Genomic DNA, 21,986 nt, shown 5'->3' with positions numbered 1-21,986 from the left:
TTTTTAATACATTGCAGTTGAGAATTTTATTTTCCTAAATGGTGCTTATTACTTGGAATGTCGGAATAAATCTCTTTGTTACATTTAGTTATTCAAATAAACCGTCGCTGTTAATGTATTTTTTAAAATAGTCTTCTGTAGAGTGATCAATCTTATCTGATAAAGAACTTGAATTGTGGTTTTGTTATATTATGTACTGAGCTAAACATTCATTGTTTTCTGTTTCCACTCTGATTGGTTATCTTGCCATTGATATATTGACATTTTTCTTTGACAAACATGGTACTGTAATAACAGAAGAATAATGTACAACATGTTTACTTGCTATATGGCTAAAGATGCTTAAACACAGAAATATCCAATCAACTATTTTTGATAATAGCATTGAGTAGTACAAGATATTATAGTATAGTATATTAAGGCAGCGGTGCGCAAACTCCCCGCACCTATGCCCCCCCTACCTGCTACCTCCTCGGTCGCGCCCCCCCTCGCATCTAATGATGCATCAAATGATGCTGCGGGATCATGTGATGTCACGTGATGTGACCCGCGGCGGCATTTGACGTCACGTCTCCATGGCAACTGACGACTTTTGACGCTGCGTTGTCATAGAGATGCGTGACCAAAGCCTGGAAATTAAGTTTATAGAGGCTTCGTGTTCTCAGCGCAGGGCCTTTGTAAAATGCTGCGCCCCCATAAAAGTCTTGGGCCCCCAAGTTTGCGCACTGCTTTATTAAGGCATAGTATGGTAAAATATAATTACACTTCATTTATGAGTGAGGTAGTTAGCTTCATAGCATTTTGTCTTTACAATTAAAAATCAATAAGCAGTATCTTTATCTATCTATCGACTGATTGATCTATCTATTGATTGAGCTATCTGTCTGGATAACATTTTTCATTCATCTATGTGTTTGTTTATACTCTGAATCTCTCTATCCTCATGCCATAGAAGTGTATTTGGCCTTTTATTAAGGAAATGTAATCAGCAAGAAACAATAGATACACAGCAGAAACATGAACCTACACTGCACTCTGCTCAATTCTTGCTCACTGCCACTTCTCAAGTTTTACCTTCCTTTTATAGTGTCTAGTTACAATTTTAACCCGTTTGTTTCAAATTGGAGTTTTTAAACCAGGACGTTATAGCTTTGGTTGTATGTGAATGACAGGCTAAATGAATATGTGATTTGTATATACAGTAATTCATCCAATTCTCATAGTAAAATGTACATTACTTCGTGATATGTCCAGCCCATTGGCATTTAATTTCTTCATCCTTGTAATGATGTCACAGAGTTTTCTTTGATTTCAAACCCATTCATTATTTTTCCTATCTCTTATGTCCAAGCTAACATCTCTCCACATTTCTTTGCGTTGTCTGAAGCTTCTGAATTATATTTGCATTCAGGATCCAAGTGTCCCATACAGTATAAGCACCTATCTGTGCAACAATTGTTCAGTATCTACTGTAGTAACTGCTCAGCCAATCATACTGTATTGCTGGACTACATTTTCTAGAATTGTGAATAAAATAATAGAACTAAATAACCTTGAGCAAAGCGATTGATTACAGGAGAACGGACCGATCTGCAGTAACTAATCACTTGTCTGTGTGCATAATGTATTGATATTTAAAAAAAAGAATAAAATACGGCAGCTTGAACTGCAGGTAGTGTAAGTAATTCATGTAGTGTAATACAGGTAGTTACTGTAGTAAATTATACTGTATTTACCTTCATTATAGACTTTGCCAAACTGGTGGTGATGAGCCACTGTCAGTCCCGTAGTCTTCATTATACACGTAGTTGACAGGTGACAGCAGGCCTGAACCAGCCTGACAGCCTGACAGCCTGACAGCTGATGAAGCTGGAAATCTTTTTGGTACATGCAAGCTTGCTGGTATCTGTATGTGAAATCAGGCTCAGGCTGGAAGTTTTGCAGGTATCCTGGCGGGGACAGATAGCAAGGGCTGCCAGTCACCAGGTTTTCACTGACGGTCGGACCGTTATTGTCAGCCGGTGCTGGCGGTGACGCCGGCGCAGGCATTGTTACATTGCTGCCTGGGATTGACGAATCTTATTTGGATATAACATGATCAAAGATACTGGAAAAATCTGGCACCACACACCAATACCCTCCTCTAACTCCATGTGCAGGGGCAATAAGAAAAAAACACGGATCGCTACTTAGCTTATTCCTTATTGCACGCATCCACACAAGAGCATCAGGTGAAAATTTGTAAAAGTCATAATTTGAGATAAAATATTGATAGATTTCAGCAACTGTGGCCATTTTATCATCTGCTGCATTAATTGCAGAACATATTACAAATGCATAAGTACAGTCAGGTCTTTTGCACACATACTGCGGTGTACTCATTTCTTCTGTCTGGTTGGCGTTTGTGCAGGGAGAAATAATGTAAAAAAGAAACAGCACATTTAGTTTTTATTATGAAACACCAAAATTGATACATTAACTTCTTCAGAACCAAGGTCAATTCACAATGGACCACTGTGGTTTTTTTTTTTAAACACCTGCAAGTCGAGACATTTCTGTAGCACAAGTACTGGAGTGTACACATTAGAATTCATTACAATTCATGAATATCTCCCACCTGGCGGATACACAAAGAATTTCCCCCAATTAAATCCGAAGCATTATAATTTAACAGATCAACCGCGAATCAACCACAGTTCAACCGCGAGTGCCGGGCGGCACGAATGCAGCATGAGCTCAGTTTAGTATGCGTGGAATTCAGGACATGCTACCGCAACACCCCAGAAAAGTTTTAGAATAAATGCTGGCGTAGCAGTAGACGAAGCGTGGAAGAGTATGTTCGATCATGGCAACTATCGGAAGAGAAATTATTCTTCAGGAGAAATCCCAGGAATAAAATAGCTTCACAGAGTGTAGTCTCATATTAGCCAACAGAACAGTACCTCACACAGTATGATGACCAAGCTGGAGCAAACTACTATGGTAACGTGCCAAACTACCAGCAACAATACCAGTATGCAGGGGAATACATTAGCCAAACTCCATACATGGGTCAACCCCAGTACCCAGTAGAAAACGTGGAGTATGAACAAAGCAACGCTGGGAATGAGATTTATATGCATCAGAACCTCATGATTGACTCCACCATGTACGTGCACGATATGCCAGGCATGAACAATGGCTTCCAGCAAGCACATTATTGACTTGTCTAGTACAGGTAAATATGATTTTACACCAATTTAGATACCTCATTGTAGAGTACTTTCTGAAATCTCATAGCATCATCTGGATAGCATATGAAATTGATGCTGTAAAATACACAGACCCGCTGATGCCTACCACAGCTAAGGATCAACAAATTATATGTTTCAAGCTGCAGTTCAAGCTGCTGTTTAAAATTTAAAATAGCTGGTTTTGTTTTACATTCAATATGTGCATCTATACAATCTGCATACTGACAAGTGATTAGCTCAGTTGCAGATCGATCCGTTCTCCTGTATTCGAATGTTTACTATTCTGCATCTCATTATATTGATGTTGCAGCGTCATATGACGTGGGTATGTAGTCATTTGTCGCCATAGACTCGTAACTATGAGATGATGCATGAAGATGCTCGCCTCCCAGACGTGCGCAAGGTAGCTTGCGCGTGGACATTGTAATTGCGTCCGGGAAAAACACTGAGACATGTCCAGACGAAACGCTTTTTAAGCAAGCAATTAGAATGCTAATGTTGTTTAATAGCGCAGACCTCTTGAAGCACATGAATTACCATCAGAATTATTTTATAACAATATTTTGATCGCACGCCTGCTTTAAGTAGCCTATTTATTATTGTGCAATATTTACCTATGCTGTTTATTGTATTTCAGAAAACTACTTTGCACATGGACAGCCCTAAGATGTGACTGGAAGTGTGAAAAACAGATGCTTATAAACAATTTTGGAACTTTGTTTCATAAACTGTATAGCTGATTGATACAGTTATTGTTGGATTAGTCTGTACTATATTGTAACTATACTACATTCGAGACATCAAATAGTTTAGCTAAATTGTTTGGGTGACTCATACAGTATGCACAGCTCAATTAATAAATATGTCTCAAAATATGTACCTTCATGCTTACCTAGATACCCAAAATAAAACAGCAGCTGTATTTTGAAATAAAATACTAGAGAGTTGGTATATGCTATTTTTATTTTTACAAATGTCTAACAGCAATAACTACAATTGTGTTACTATTAGCTGGGATACACATACCCAGTTCATAAAAGAAATTAAATTATTAGAACATTTATGTGTGTATGTGGAGATATACAAAAAAGACTAATGAAGGAGATGATACATCGATACAGCATTCATTATTTAAGCCCAAGTCTACTTTCTATCCTTACTACTCTAGGGGACAATATATTGATATTTTCAACAAAATGGTAGAAAAAGACTTTAAAACATTAGTACAATCACAGTCAACTCAGACAAATTGGAATATGAATTTGACCAGTCAGGAAAGACATGCGTTAAAAATATTACGACAAGATTCCAATACTGTTGTACGGGAAGCAGATAAAGGTGGAGGTATTATACTCCAAGATAGAGCAGATTATTGCCTGGAGGCAAACAGATTACTTTCAGACCCAAATTCCTACTGCAAACTTCCCAAAGATCCTTCAGTACAGTTCCAGAAGGATCTCAGAGAGTTGCTAAATTCTGCTTATAAGTCAAATGTTCTTAAAAAGCATGAGTTTGATTATCTGTATTGTACGGCTCCCACCATCCCCATTATGTATCATTTGCCAAAGATTCACAAATCACTCATTAATCCACCGGGGCGACCTATTATTTCAGGGATTCATTTACTCACTGCTAATCTTTCTTCCTATGTAGATTTCTTTTTACAACCACTTGTATCTTCTTTACCTTCACACCTACTTGATACCACCTCTTTACTCACCATTCTCACGGATTTCAATTGGAAACCTTCTTATCAACTTGTCACACTAGATGTTCAAACACTTTATACTTCTATTCCGCATAAAGGGGGATTAGATGCGATTGATTACTTTTTATCACTACATGGCACCTTACCACTCCATCAACGCAGGTTTATTCACGACTCAATAGAATTTATTTTGACACACAATTATTTTCTTTTTGAGCACGAGTTTTATTTACAACTGTGTGGCACTGCTATGGGGACACGTTTTGCACCATCTTTTGCAAATTTATACATGGGATGGTGGGAATCGTTACATATATGGGGTGCCAATGTATCTCCGCCGCAGTTGATCATGTGGCGGAGATACATCGATGATGTGATTGCCATCTGGGATGGTGACAGCACCTCATTCGATAACTTTGTGGTTGGGTTGAATAAGAATCAATTCAATCTAACCTTTACTAGTGAGCTGAATCCAACCACCATTACTTATTTGGATTTGGAAATATATGTTTCCGACAACAAGTTATTTACCAAAACCCATTTTAAAAGTACAAATGTAAATTCTTTTCTGAATCCTACAAGTGGCCATGAAAAAAGATGTATCAATAACATCCCCTATAGCCAGTTCTTGCGTATCAGGCGAAATTGTACTGATTTAGAGACATTTAAGTCTCAATCACAAATACTTCAGGAACGATTCTTACAAAAGGGATATGATAGGACCACGGTTAATAAAGCATTTAACAAGGCACTGCACATTAATAGGGAGAAATTGATTTGCCCTAAGAGTAATAGGTTGGACCATGATCTATACGTTAATGGTACTGAGTGTCTGGACACACCTACCCAATTAGTGGATGATACTATTGTCGGTGACAACATTACATCCAATATTGTACCACAAACTGTAAAGCCAAAAATAATGAAAAACACTGACAAGAAAAAATACAGAACAAATAAAGAAAATAAGATACCGTATTTTATTACAAAATTCAATAGGTCACATAATAAGATAAAACATATTCTTAATAAATACTGGTACATTTTACATCTGGATCCTATTTTAACAAAGTTTTTACCAAAAAGACCACCTATTGTTTTCACAAAAAGCAATAATCTCAAAACTATATTGGCCCAGAGCCTTTTAAAAGGCAGTGTCCCTAATAAGAAGAAGGACCTCAGAGATCTGTTGGGGCTAAAGGGTAACCATAGATGTAACAGATGTAAAATTTGCCCAAGAATGTTGACACAAGATTATTTTAAGTCCAAAATGACGGATCACAAATATGATATTACAAATTATATTGACTGTCTGTCCACATATGTTATATACATCTTACAATGTGGATGTGGACTACAATATGTAGGTCGCACTAAACGCCATCTTAAGGTACGTGTGATGGAACATTTAAGAAATATTGTCAACATTCCTAGATACTGGCCTCTGGTAAACCATTAACCCATTTGTTGTGTCATTTTAAAGATGTTCATCAGTGTAGTACAACAGGGGTTAAATATATGGGTATAGAACACATCACTACCACTATCAGAGCTGGTGATAAGGACCTACATATCGCAAGGAGGGAACAATTTTGGATCTACACACTCCAAACCAAACATCCTGGGGGATTAAATGACTATGTGGAATTGACTCCCTTCTTGCAGTAATTAAATAACTGGTAATGTTTGCTTTATAGTCTGTTGGTATCATTTACTATTAATTTAGAAAGCCTCAAAATTGAGATGTATTCAATTTGAACTATTTTTAATCAACATGCCCCCCCCTTTCCCCCCCCCCTTTCCATTTTTTCCTTTCTTTATAATGCATTTTTTCCCTTTTATTTTCATATCCCTTCCCCCCATCCACTCTTCAATATCATATGTTTTATGTCTAAATGTTGTATTTGTATGTGATAGCACAATGTTTTATCTGTATTTTTTATATATCAGCAAATATATTCTAAATGTTACACTTGAAAAAAAGGGGCTACCTGTATGTTTTACTTTATATATCTCTACCAGTGAGTGGCACTTTTGTTTTTATTATTTATTTATTACTCTAAGTGCCACCAAAACAAATCAGCAGCACATTTCTGTTTATTTCATCAATCACTAAGGGCAGGTTTGGTGAATCTAATCCATCCCCCTTTTTTTCTAAATAAGATCTGATTGGATGCCTATTCATTGGTATTAACCAATTATGAATGTGGACTGGTATATGAAGGACCCCAAACAGGTGCCCCTGATATGGCCTGAGGAAGAATACTTTTGTATTCGAAACGCGTCGCGAAGGGTGTCGCTGGTCTGTTTATCACATACAGCCAGTCTTCACACAAGTGTTTTTATTGATAATCACGATTTGAACGGAAAACGGACAGGCATCTCCGGGACTACTATAGGGGGCTTCATTCGCCGCGCATGCGCGTCACGCAGGCCATCACGCTGACAACCGTGTGGAGCTGAACACGCAGCATAGCCCAATACACAGCCCCAGCGCGCGGGGCTTGTTTCTAGAGACTGAAATCACCCCCTTTTCATCCCATCTGTTGCCTCACCATAGAAGTTACGATCGTGATCAGGACCATTAAAGTTTTTATTCATGTAAGTGTATACTACTAATTTTATCTGTCTGTAATACACATTATATCTCAATCTTGGTGCGCTTTTGTGTTTTTTTCTCTTTTTTTATGTGGAGATATACACACACACACACACACACACACACACACACACACACACACACACACACACACACACACACACACACACACACACACACACACACACACACACACACACACACACACACACACACACACACACACACACACATACACAAAATAAACCAGAGCTCCGTTAATCAGGGAAAAATAATAGAAAATGTGGTGGCATAGACTAGGACAAGGGAATAAAATTTATATTGGAAAGGCAGCTCATCAAGGAAAAACAAATTCTGTGAGCGCACACTCCTGTAAATATTAATAAATAATAACAATTTAATAAATGAATAATCAGATAATTATAAACAAAAAGGCAGATGTATCAGATCATAGGTATAAAAATATCTGTGTATGTAGCCCTGCTTCACCCACCCTTAAGTGAGATCAGGCAGGTGACTGTAAATAGCTACTGGTGCTGCCTTTTTTCCTGTTGCTCACAGGAGCCTAAGCCTCTGCCGCTGGGAGCCTGGGGCGAATTACTCTTATAAATGGTGCAGCACCTCCACCTGTGAGGGATCCCAGCAGAGTGGAAGAAGCCCCTCACAGGACACAATCACATACTCACACAGTAATAAAATAGAAAGGCTTCATTGTAACAGACCCACAATATAATAGTTACTGTATAGGCAACACAGACAATAACATTAGCAACGGTATCACTCTGTACCCCTAATAGTACAACTACCCGGTCACCTCGCAGGGCTGTAACCCCACACCCTGTACCTCACACCGTGTCCTCAGCACCCCAAAGTCCCACACCCAAGCTCCCTGGTATGTGAGACAGCGCTGCCCACATTGTGTCTGTACTTTGTTGGTGCACTTAGTTACGATACCTGCCCTGTGTGTCAGCACCTGGGCTCGCCGATCTCTTCGCAAAGAATCTGCCGATATTCTCAGCGACGTGATCTCCACACAAGAGCTGTCCTCTGGGGGAATCCAACTCTGCAGCAATCTCTATCTTCTTAGGGGGTCTGGTCTCAGACCACAACCATCAGGGCCGCGCAGAACTGCAGCTGTGTCCCTGAACTTAACTCACTGCTAAAAGCAAAGTCCCTAACTGCAAGGGCCTTCCCAGCAGCAGCCTCAAACTCAGGGCCTAGCTGGGACCTAGGGGATTACTGGGCCTAGTGCAGGGGGTCGAAATCACCTTGTGCCGAGGGGAAAGATGAGTCAGCGGGCACCACGATTCAGAAAAAAAATTCTGCATCGTGGTGCCCGCTGACTCATCTTTCCCCTCGGCACAAGGTGATTTCGTTCTGCTTCTATTCAGCTGGAGCACACAGACCCGGAAATACACATGGATATATGTGAGTACTATCATGCTTTAAAGTGAGCTGCCCCACTACCATTGGTTTATTTTGGTCTTGGTGTATATCAGAGGTCTGAGGGGGTCCTAGGACATCCTCCATACAACTCTCTTTACCCTTGCTTAACCATGGTTCATCTAGGGGTTAATGCCTAAGCTCCAAGCATGCATCAAGGACATTATGTGTTCCGGTTTGCAGTGAACTATTATAATATAACTTTTTTGTACCAATGGGTATACTGTATGCTCTGCAGCACTAGTTATTCTTGGGGTCTTAAACTCAATATCTCCTATTTACTAGTGCAGTGGGTCCCTGACCCCTGCACACACAACCTCCGCTGTCTCACTCCCAGCTCCAACTGACTTCCTGACTCAGCACACAACAATGTATCTCTCCTCTCCTTTAGCCCCTGTGCATGCAATCACTGCAACTCTGTCTCTCTGCTCTGGCATTGGTGGAATTCCCACACACCCCTGTCTTGGGATTGGCTGCCTGCCCTTCTTATACCGGGCCCGCCCTTCCCTTCATTGCTGAGTGTAATACAAGTCTGTTTGGATGTAACTGTGTTTGCCACAAACACTTCTGCCTTAGCCTTGTTCCTAGTTCCTGTATTGAAGCGCTGGATCCCCAGTGCCAGCCTAGCCCTGTTCCTGGTTCCTGTACTGAAGCACTGGATCTCCAGTGCTTGTCTTGTCCTGTTCCGGAGACCTGCTGCACTCACCCCAGCCAGAGGTCTGCTTCCCGGTTTCTGTGCTGAAGCACTGGATCCCTAGTGCCACCCTTGCCTTGTTCCCGAGACCTGCATTCTCCCCTAGCAGTGTCCTTGTCATGGGCCGCTCCCACTCCTCACGCAGTGGCCATTCCCGCACTTCAGCTGCTACGCTGAAGCGGAGTGCACCTGACTTCCTGTTGCCGAACTCCAACCTTGATATCGATTACTCTGACGTCTCCTACTCTGACCCTGGCTTGTCTATGGATTACCCTGCCTTCTCCTACCCCGAACCGGCTATGAATGACTATGAACTACGCAATCCAGAACTGGCTTTGTGGTCTAAGGTTGTGTATTCACATCCCCACCTCAGCCCCGCGGTCCAGTCCCGGTTTGTGGAGATCATGTAAGTTACAGTACGCCCAGCCCCACAAACTCAGACCCCGCTGTGGTGAGGGTTTGATTATTCCTGTCTGATTTTCTGTCGGAAAACCGGTCCCAGTCTGTAAACCGGCCCCTGTCTAAAGATCAGTATCTGTTTGAAATACTGCCCCCACCTGCAACCCAGTCCCTGTTTATTGGCCTAACTCCATCTGACAAACAGCTCCGTAAAGAACTCCTTATTAAGGCCCAGTGCCTTAGAGAGTTAAAACAGACTCTTATCTCCTATGTTCCTTCCCCTGGCTCCCCTGTGACCAGGGCAGACGTGGATCCTGTGGAACTGACGCAGACTCAAAATATGCTTTATGAACGGTCCCTTTATTTGGACAGCACATAAGAGAGTGGGACCCTCTCCTTGCCTGCGACGCTGTTACTGGACAGCTTCCCTGCGCTACTAGTCCTGTTACTAAAACCTTGGGGGGGGGCTCCCTCCCCTGAAAATTACCAAACTATTTTTTTTCCCCTTAAACCAAAAAAAAAAGTTTGCCACGGTCCCTAGTCCTGATTTAACTTCTCTTTGCTCAGACCCCAAGGTTTTGCCTGCTTTAACTCCTACTAGTCAGCTCTGTGAGGCTCCCATTGTAAATCCCTGTATTCTGCAAGCCAATGTTATGTATCATGGGCCAGAGGCTGAACCTCTATGTTCCCAGTTCCTGAGGCAAACTTCCCTTTCTCTGATTCTCAGGCACAGCCTGACTTAACCCTTGCTAGCTCACTGCCTTTATGTTCACAAGCAGACTTTGCATCTTATGCCCCTCCTGAGGTACAAGCAGATGAATCTATGCCCCCAGTTTCCAAGTCAGTTCCCATTTGCACTGACTCTCATGCACTGCCTGCTTTAACCCCTGCTAGTGAAACCTTTGAGCCTCCCTCTGTGTATTCTTGTAATCCCCACGCCATTCCCAGCATCAGAAGATGAACCTTATATGCCCCCTGTTTCAAAGTCAGATTCCCTTTTCTCTGACTGTCAGGCACTGCCTGCATTAACCCTTGTTAGCTCTCAACCCCTAGGGTTAAAAGCAGAGTTTGCACTTTTTGCCTCCCCTGAGGTTCTAGTTGCTGAGCCTATGGAGTTCCATTGTTTTCATGCCCCTGTCCCAGTTAAAGTTCCTGCTAATGAGTCCCCTGAGATTTCTTCTGAAACTTTTGCCCAATCTAGAAGTAGTACCCTTCCAGTTTCTCAGAGAGTTGAGATTCCTGCCTTAGACTCTAAACCTCCTCTCTTGGAGCATCCACGGTGGTTGGTCTCCCTTTGTCTCTAGCTACCACTTCAGAGGTCAGCCTACCTGCCTCTGTTCCCTTAGTGAAGTCAGAGCCTTCCCTTCCTGCAGTGAAAGATCAGGTTTCCAAGTTAGAATTCTCTTTTGCTCCTTTACCTGTAAAACCTCAGTCCCCTCTCCCTGTCCTTAAGAATTCTCCAGCACACCCGGAGTTAATCGGTGCCATTGCTAAGACTCCTTATGTTAAAGCAGGTTACCCTGTCTCTGGTTCTTCAGTAGTATGTGAGAGAAAAACAAATAAGGTAGCGCTAATTTCTTGATGTATAAATATAAAAAATAAATAAGTTCACTTGGAAAGAATGGCTGGCTGCCTATGATATAATATACTAAATGACTTGCCTAGGCGCCACAGCTGTCTAATAAATTATAAAGTATAATTCGGTGAATAAAATGATGTTACCCGACAGGGTACTTCTCAAACCTTCCAGGGAAATATGCTCGGATTTCCCACAAGTACAGTCGTGATTGGTTGTGGAAAGTGAGCGACCCAGTCAGGAAAAACACATGTGAATAAAAAACATATATAAAAAACAAATTAATGTGCAGTATTGTGATTCATTACTAAATAAATGTGCATAGATCTTGGCTCTAAGGGAGAACCTACTTACAACACAGTGAAGGGTAAGTTAGCTTATTTCAGACACTTATAGACGATGAAATGATGTGTGAGGTTTTCTTTGTGTAGGACTTTTTCTCCCCTCTTGAACTTCCCTTCTGAGGGTTACTCCAGGAAAGGTGTAGCTCAATTTCCCATGGTATGCATGTAAAAGAGGAGCAGAAAAAACGGCCAATAGTGTAGGTTGCAGAGAACAAGGTTTTATAGGCAATGAAATCGTAGGACATGTACTCACATTCAGTACACTGATATCATGCACATAAAGGTTTCTTTTGCGCTGTGTGCGCCCGCTGTGATGTCTCCCTGTCCTCCTCTGTTCTTAGTGCTGCCGTCGCTGGCGACGGCAGCACTAAGAACAGAGGAGGACAGGGAGACATCACAGCGGGCGCACACAGCGCAAAAGAAACCTTTATGTGCATGATATCAGTGTACTGAATGTGAGTACATGTCCTACGATTTCATTGCCTATAAAACCTTGTTCTCTGCAACCTACACTATTGGCCGTTTTTTCTGCTCCTCTTTTACATGCATACCATGGGAAATTGAGCTACACCTTTCCTGGAGTAACCCTCAGAAGGGAAGTTCAAGAGGGGAGAAAAAGTCCTACACAAAGAAAACCTCACACATCATTTCATCGTCTATAAGTGTCTGAAATAAGCTAACTTACCCTTCACTGTGTTGTAAGTAGGTTCTCCCTTAGAGCCAAGATCTATGCACATTTATTTAGTAATGAATCACAATACTGCACATTAATTTGTTTTTTATATATGTTTTTTATTCACATGTGTTTTTCCTGACTGGGTCGCTCACTTTCCACAACCAATCACGACTGCCTATGATATAACTCTGACCCCAGGTCAGAAAGATTGAGTGGAAAGAGTGTTATATCCCAAGCGCCCTGCCTATAAATCAAAACATATATAAAGGATATATACAACCAGAATCGATGGTGCTAGCAGATCCAATGGAGTACTCCATGTGTAGATGGTCAAACATGGAATGAAAATAAATAAAATGACATAGCGTAATAATGTATGATAACCTAAACAAATATACACAAATACACAAAAACACAATACAAACAACAAATGCTGAGAACAGACAGGTGACTGATAGTTATAAAAAACACATTTAATAAAACACAATTAGTAAAATGCAAATATTATTGCTATAACTATGAAAATGGAATAGGTCCCACTATTACACTCCTGCTGTAGCTGAAGTACCCGCTTACCAGAAGTAAGAAGGTAACAGGCAGTGGATATTCAGAGAATATCCCCTCTCATCTATGGCCAGTCTGCTCCGAGCGTTCCTCTTTGGCATCGGTAACGTGCTGATGTTCGGCGTCGGCTCCCGGGTGGGACACTCCCCTGCTCTTGCAGGGACAGACCTCTGCAGATCTGTGGCTCCAACCTCTGTGATACGGACAGTCTGTGAATGTGTAACCACAACTGCAGATTCGCAACAGCAGATTCTCCAGGACCCTGCTCAACAGTGATGTGCAGATGGTAGCGGCAGATTCTCTCGTGCTCTAATCAATGTAATGGTCCAAATCGGTAGTCAGCTGGAATGTCAGCTAGATGTTCGGCAGTGGAGTGTAGAGCTGGACCACCCTAAGCGTTTCGAAAGATGTGGCTTCCTTCCTCAGGGGTATAATAATAATGTCTCAGTCCCTGTATGTCCGTGTATAAATAGTTCCAATTAAAAGGTGCAGAACATCTAGCTGACATTCCCGCTGACTACCAATTTGGACCATTACAGTGATCAGAGCACGAGCGAATCTGCCACTACCATCCGCACATCACTGTTGAGCAGGGTCCTGGAGAATCTGCTGTTGCGAATCTGCAGTTGCGGTTACACATTCACAGGCTGTCTGTATTACAGAGCCAAAGATCTGCAGAGGTCTGTCCCCGCGAGAGCAGGGGAGTGCCCCACCCGGGAGCTGACACCGAACATCAGCACGTTACCGATGCCAAAGAGGAACGCTCGGAGCAGACTGGCCATAGATGAGAGGGGATACTCTCTGAATATCCACTGCCCGTTACCTTCTTACTTCTGGTAAGTGGGTACTTCAGCTACAGCAGGAGTGTAATAGTGGGACCTACTCCATTTTCATACTTATAGCAATAATATTTGTGTTTTACTAATTTTTTTTTATTAAATGTGTTTTTTATAACTATCAGTCACCTGTCTGTTCTCAGCATTTGTTGTTTGTATTGTGTTTTTGTGTATTTGTGTACATTTGTTTGGGTTATCATACATTATTACGCTATGTCATTTTATTTATTTTCATTCCATGTTTGACCATCTACACATGGAGTACTCCATTGGATCTGCCAGTACCATGGATTCTGGTTGCATATATCCTCTTCAGTAGTATGTGATACGCCCATCACTAATGCTAATCCTCCTGTGTCACATACATTTGTAATTCCTGCCTTCGTCTCTAAGTCTGTCTCCTTGGAACCTTCTACGGTGATTAGTTCCCCTCTTACTGCCTCTCAAGCTATCACTTCAGAGATCAGCTTATCTGTCTCTGATCCTTTAGTAAGCCCTGAGTTTCCCCTTACCGCTTCTAAGGATTCTCCAGCACTTCCTGTTTTAACCTGTGCCACTGCTTTAAATCCAGATGTAAAGCCAGGCTTCCCTGCTTCTGACTCTCATGTTGTCTGTGAGATGCCTATTACCATTGCTAAAACTCCTGTTTTAAAAGGGGACTTCTCTGTTATGTCTGTATTTCCTGCAGTTCCGTCTATTGATTCTAAGACCCTTGCTACAAAATCTCCCGTGGAGCCAATTGCCCCCACTATGGATTCTCAGACACCCACTTCAGAGGTAAGCGTAACTTCCTCTGATTCTATTGAAATATTTGGTCCACTCCCTGCTGTTTCTCAAATTCTCACTTCAGTAACAAGCGCAATCCCTCCCCTCCCCCCCCCCCCGATTCACTCGAAGTACCAAGTCTGGTTCTTGCTGTCTCTCAGATACCCATTTCAGAGACAACCGCAATGTCCTCTGATTCTCTCGAAATACCTAGTCTGGCTCTTGCTGTTTCTCAGATACCTACTTCAAAGACGAGCGCAACTTTTGTCTGATTCAATTGAAGTGCCTAGTCTGGTCCATGCTGTTCCTCAAATTCTCACTTCAGTGACCGGTATACTTTTTTTGGTCCCCTGTGGGGTGCCTAAGGTAACTGCTGCTGTCTCTCAGACATTAATTTCTGGAACAACATATCCCTCACTGACTGTCCTGCAGGTTCTGTTATAACCATGGATGATCCTAAGAATCCCACAGCAAAGTATCACCCCTCCCTCCCTATTTTCCCCATAGTACCTCGTGCAACCTCTGAATCTGGGACTCCCACTCCTCTGACAATACTGTCTCTCACTGACTCTCCCACAGTATTTGAGGTATCCGCTACTGACTGCATGGCTGTTACTATGAACTCAGGGTTATCGCTCTTGGAAACTTCTGTAGTACCTGTTTCTCCTACAGATCCAAAGGACCCAGTGTTCAAAACCGAGTTATACGTCCCTGATTCTACCACAATTTTTGGGGTACCCACTACTGACTGCTCTTCCTCTGCTGCAAACTCAGGGTTACCTCCAAGGGAGCATTCTGTAGTTCCGAATGTATCTGCTGATTCAAAGGACCCTGTGTGTAAAACTGATATTTTTCTGCACTGAATCTTCTACAGTATTGCGTGAAGCCATTGAATCTGGGACTTCCACTGCTAAGTCAAGTTTGTGTTTTCCTGATTCTCCTTCAGTGTTTGAAGTACCCAGTCCTAACTCCAAGACTTTTGTTTCTAAATCTAAATTTTGTTTCCGCGCACCCAGCCTCCTGCGGTACTGGATAAGATCTGTATTGATCCAAGCTGTCTTTCATTACAAGCAGCTTCAATACCCATGGGTTCCTGTGTGGTGCCTGATGTGTTCCCTCTGGACTCCTTGTTGTCATCGTCAAAGACTGCAATACCCCGATTGAACCTTCTTGTCTTGCCTGAGGTGCCCTCCCTTGCTTATTGTGCTCCCATGGTGGGCATGGGTATGCTTCTCTCTGCTTGTTCTTTGGTGTCTACTGCATCTTCTGCGGATGCACAGACTTCAAACCTGATGCTCCCTAAACCCCATATGCCCAGGGATGCTGGCCTCTCATCGTTTGCCAGTACAATGGCAGAGAACTATGTAAACACTTCAACCGTCACATCCAACTTGCTAGGGTTAACGGGCCTGGACTCTAACAAAAGAACTGTATCAATATCTCTCAGTAAACCCTCCCGCTCTATGCCTTCGCTAACAACCGCCTGGAATGCCTCTGGAGGAAAAAATTCTCTCAAACATTTACGTGCTTATCCGAGCAAGACCATTGCCGTCCAGAAGGCCTCTCTATGATCGGTGTCTTTCGTCTTGTACTCTCTGACTATTGCTGGGGCCCGGGCACCTGACTTGTGCCCCTAGGATGTCCCTGTTCTGGACACTCCTGTTCTTGCACAGCTCCGGATTTCCAAATTATTTTGGGATGCTTTCTGCGTCTTAAGAATTGCAATACTTTCGTTTTCTTGTCCTAAGATTGTACTTGCCAATGGACTGCTGGACCATGGGCATACTTCCTGCCTAAGACACTTAAGAAACAATTCTATGTCTCCCAGGTCTCTGATTAATTTGTCTCATCCTGAGGCCTCGCCTAGAGGGGGGGGGATGTACTGTGAGGAATCCGTTCCTCGGTTTGGCTGGAGCTCACTCTGGCATAGTGGTGAGCTCTCACACAGACCTCCCCTTGGATTTGCAAGCTCTAGCACATGTGCATGTGCATCACTGCAACTCTGTCTCTCTGCTCTGGCATTGGAGGAATACCCACACACCCCTGTCTTGGAATTGGCTGCATGCCCTTCTTATACCGGGCCGACCCTTCTCTTCATTGCTGAGCGTAATCCAAGTCTGTTTGGCTGTTACTGTGTTTGCCACAAACACTTCTACCTTAGCTTTGTTCCTAGTTCCTGTATTGAAGTGTTGGATCCCCAGTGTCAGCCTAGCCCTGTTCCTGGTTCCTGTACTGAAGCCCTGGATCCCCAGTGCTTGTATTGTCTTGTTCTGGAGATGTGCTGCACTCACCCCAGTCAGAGGTCTGCTTCCCGGTTTCTGTGCTGAAGCACTGGATCCCCAGTGCCACCCTTGCCTTATTCCTGAGACCTGCATTCTCCCCTAGCAGTGTCCTTGTCCTGGGCTGCTCCCGCTCCTCATGCAGTGGCCATTCCCGCGCTTCAGCTGCTATGCTGAAGTGGAGTGCACCTGACTTCCTGTTGCCGAACTCCAGCCTGAATATCGATTACTCTGACATATCCTACTCTGACCCCGGCTTGTCCATGGATTACACTGCCTTCTCCTACCCCGAACAGGCTATGAATGACTACGAACTGCGCCATCCAGAACTGGCTTCGTGGTCTAAGGTCGGTGTATTCACATCCCCACCTAAGCCCCATGGTCCGGTCCCGGTTTGTGGCGAGCATGTCCGTTACAAAACAACACACAGAGATAGCTGTGTCTCCATGCGCATATATTGTCAGCAATTGCAAGATATAAATGTAAATTTTAATAATAGTGTTGATGAGCAGGCCTTCTCCGGAGCAGCACAGCGTTGAATTAATGTCCGGGGCCCCCCTGGTTCCCTAGATACAGGCCCTATTATGGTGTGAAAAGAAAAAATGAGACAGCGCACAAACTCCCATAGTGTGAAATAGTAAATTATATTATAAACAATTCAAGCGGTATAAATATGCACATACAGCAATAAACAATTAGTTGGACAGGGCATGTTTAGGGTACATGTTACCGCTCAGCTCGTCAAACAGGATCGTCTGGTAAGTATCAGCTATGCTCCACGGCTCTCTTGCTTCAGTCGTTTCAAGCAGTCATCAGCCAAGCTATAGAGAGCTCCGATAGGGACAACAATCCAGGGACACGTCTGCTTGCTAGAAGTTCCACGAGTATATTGTCCTTATAGAGTGGCTAATTATAATGCCAAATCAGCAGGTACCGGAACAAGGCTCTCACCCCTAAAACCTACAGGCTCAGGGAAATAACTTGCAAGAGCTGCAGAACTCACGCCGCCACTCGCAGCACTACCTGACATCACAGAGTCCACCCATAAAGACGGTAGACTCGCGCTGTCTTAGTAAAAGTGCCGAAGGCTAACCGGATTAGTCTCTGTAGTAAGTGGGGGAGAATACTTGCCAACAAACAATTTCTGTTACACTCGTACGCGTGTCGTTAGTAGAACCAACTTCATCAAGGATTATCAATGCATAGATCTGTGGGATATTTAAACCCATTCACAAATCCTGATTGGTTGCTCAGGGGGAAATAATCAACCAACCAGTACATCTACACGTATACAATACAGGTGCATGCTTAATTACACTGTTAACATGTATATACATACTTCAAACTGAATTGAATAAAAGTCACTAAAAAACATTCCTTTTAAAAACACATTTATTAATTTATATAAAATCCATCAACTCAATTGATGCAAGATAAAAGAAACAAAAATTAGCAACATGAAAAATTGTAAACATTTGATATATTTCCTGTTATGGTGTGCCGGTATCTCGAATGCATTTAAAAGTTCTGCGTCACGTGACATTGTAAATAAAGTGAATTGGAGATAACGGGTCATGTATCTATGGTCATGTATCTAGGGAACCAGGGGGGCCCTGCACATGAAATGGATGTGCTTCATCTTAGGAGACTCCCTGCTCATCTACACTAGTATCAAAATGTATACTAAAAATGCTTCATGACCTTAGCGGAAAGGTTATGAAGGGGTTAACTCCACCCGCCACCCCCACCCAAGTTCTAAACACCCACCAAGGCACAAATACCAAATTCACCCACCCCCACTACACAGAACAAATGTTCAACTGGTACTTTACACCATAATTTCCTTAGCGAGTTGCTGCTAAGGTTGTGAACTTTCATGTAAATGCATGTTTTTAGCGTGATATCATTGACCGGGCCTCTGGTGCTGATATTAATGGGTATGAGATCCGGACACTGCAGCCATATATAGGATGCCTCGCCGTCTCACAGAAGCTTATCACGACCTTCCTTACAACTTTTCCTGCCGTGAGGATTTAGTCAGAAAATTGCCATTCTAGAGCCGCGCAATAGTACTCGATAACCTAATTACGGCTACTAGAATTTCAGGAGTTCAAGAACCTGGCGACAAGTGGCTTATCGCCACTTAGTTGGTGATTTTTTGGCATAAGTATGCATTTTTGGTGGCTTATGAACGCTTACTGCATAGGCCCCACAGTATTAACCATTTAGTATACCTGTTTTATATTATATATAGTATATATTACTATATATTATAATACAACAAACAGAGATTTTAAAATGTCTCAGAAAACATTTTATTTTTATGTATATTAAAACATATTGCTATGCTACCCTAGAACTGTAGCATCTTAGAACTATATGAAATAGCACGTTTTTATGCTGGAGGATTCCTCTGACATTCAGTTACCTTTTCACCTTAAGACAACCACACTTGGAAAAAACTAAAAATAATCTGTTCATTACAAATGGTACCCAGACCTACTGTTCGCCTTTCACAAACACACAGCCCTGAGATCTAGTATATAGCTTGACCCTGCTGTCAAGAATTTAAATGATATTGCTGGATTATGGAAGTTAACCTTTCTTTTTCCTCTTTTAAATGGAAAAAATATATTTGCAATTAAAAGTACTACAGCTAGCAGACTTTAGAAACTTCATTTAAAAGCATGATTTCAAAACGCAATAAAAAAGATTCAAAACAACATTATAAAAAGGTAATACTAATAGTGTTCTTATTTGTATTATTATTATTTTACATGTATTGCTTCAATAATTATTATCAGTTAAGGCATAGTTTGTGTCAGAATTAGGTATGAAAATTGAACAGTATGTACAGTACTGTAAATTTTATGCAATTGTAAGTTAAAATGGGCAATAATATGACATGTTAAAGCAAAGAGCTTTTATTCTTTATGACTTGATTTATAAGTAATTTTTAGATATTAGAGTCAAGGCAGCATCTGGCATTAAGGTTTCTGTAAGCTTAGGGTTATTGGAGTTTCTAGTAAAAGTAATTAGGAATAATTGCCTACTTATTAGTTACGAGCAAAACGAGCCAACATTTGTAGTATTTTATTTTTTCAATTTCAATTACTTGAAAAATGTTTTGCCAAACTTCAAAAGGCTAATAATGTGAAAAATTAGATTAAGCAATGTTGTAAGATTTCAACTAAATATACAGTAACAAGACTAAATTAATCATGGTGTGTGTGTCTTATGTCTTAGCATTAAGTGAATCTAGAAGCTTTAGAGAATTTAAAATGAATTTATAATTTGGTATGTTTCTGTGAGCTGATTTCTTCTATCAATTGCAAGAGAACTTAAATCTAATTAACAACTATTTTGTATGTTTCTGTGAGCTGATTAGGCAAACCCTTCCCTTAATTGTTAGTCAAGTGAATATATTTAAGACAGTCTATTTTGGCTGTGTGTAACATCTTAAAGTGTCACATATAAAGTGTCTGTGGAGTTAATTTTGGAGTTGGATTTGGAAGTGAACATTACAAGAAAATCTGGACTCTGCACAACAACAACAACTTTGCAACTGTGAGAACTTGACTTTCTTAATGCTGTGATTATTTGTACTCTTACTATCGTCCAATAACTGGGAAGTCTCTCCTCCTACATCTCACTATGCCATCCCTATTGCTTTTTCTATTTACTGTTTCCTCACTCCTTTGTTAATGTTTCTGTTCTCTACAAATTCCCCACTCTCCTCCTATGCACATTTCTTCATCTCTCCTCCCCTTCACCTATGCATGTGCACATACACAGCACCTTTATTTATACACCTCTCTCCCAACAACTTCCTTACAACTCAATAAAAAGCACCCACACAAATACTCAATTACACCCTCTATCTACTCCTTCCTGCTGCTGGAGATCTCCCCTAAGCCTGAACCCAGACATAAACACACCTGCTGTCACCCATTTCAGCGAGCAAGGTCAATTTACAATGAATGACTGTTGTGGCCACTCTTTCTAGCTAGTTTATGCAAACTGACTACACACAACTCACTGGTTGCCCTGTGCAAAGTGATTCACTTTTCCCACCAGGAGGAAACACGGAGAACTGCACCCAAACAAATCACAATCACATTAATCACGGAAAAACAACAACGGTAAACATGCGTGTGATTGACAGCAACACGCAGCACACAACTACTGTACTGTATGTGCGACTACTAATATTGAATTTTATCTCATTCTTTACAGGCCGAGACATCAAGAGCCAGCAAGTTCGAAGAAAAAAATAAAAGAATATTGTAAATTTGGAAGAAGCGACTTTGTATTTTTGCATTATTCATTTTTACTTTACTATCATGTGCAAATAAAACATTTAATTCTCTAAAAATACTTTTTGGTGTGTTCACGTTACTCTTAGATTTAATTAAATAAACTTGAAGTACATACAGTACTAAATATATGTGTAATATTAGATAGTTTGCACATGAAAGGAAATAAGTGACAGGTTGCATTGCAGTTAGATTTTTAAGACACAATAACTTGCGATTACTGACATGGTTTATGGACAGTATTGCAGACAACACAAAATTTAATTTTCTGACAACTTTCAAAATTAAGGATAAATTTCATGAAAATTTAGAATTCCCGGTACGTGGGATAGGAGTGGGTGAGGATGCTGTACGGGACTCGCAAACTGAGAGGGCCAGAACGACAGTTTCATCTGTATATACTGGCTGGGTAATGTTTTATTTTTAATGGGCAAATGCACTATTATCCAGATCTGGATAGTAGGTATTTTTCCCATTAATGTACTGAAAGTGTTAGAGGGGAAAGGCGGGGGTTGTTTGGGGTACAGGGGGTATGTTGTATGGTGCCCATTCAT

The sequence above is a fragment of the Ascaphus truei genome, chromosome 1 (assembly GCF_040206685.1).
Source record: "Ascaphus truei isolate aAscTru1 chromosome 1, aAscTru1.hap1, whole genome shotgun sequence".
NCBI classification, from domain to species: domain Eukaryota; kingdom Metazoa; phylum Chordata; class Amphibia; order Anura; family Ascaphidae; genus Ascaphus; species Ascaphus truei.
The sequence above is the reverse complement of the archived record's forward strand: the minus strand, read 5'-3'. Positions refer to the sequence as shown.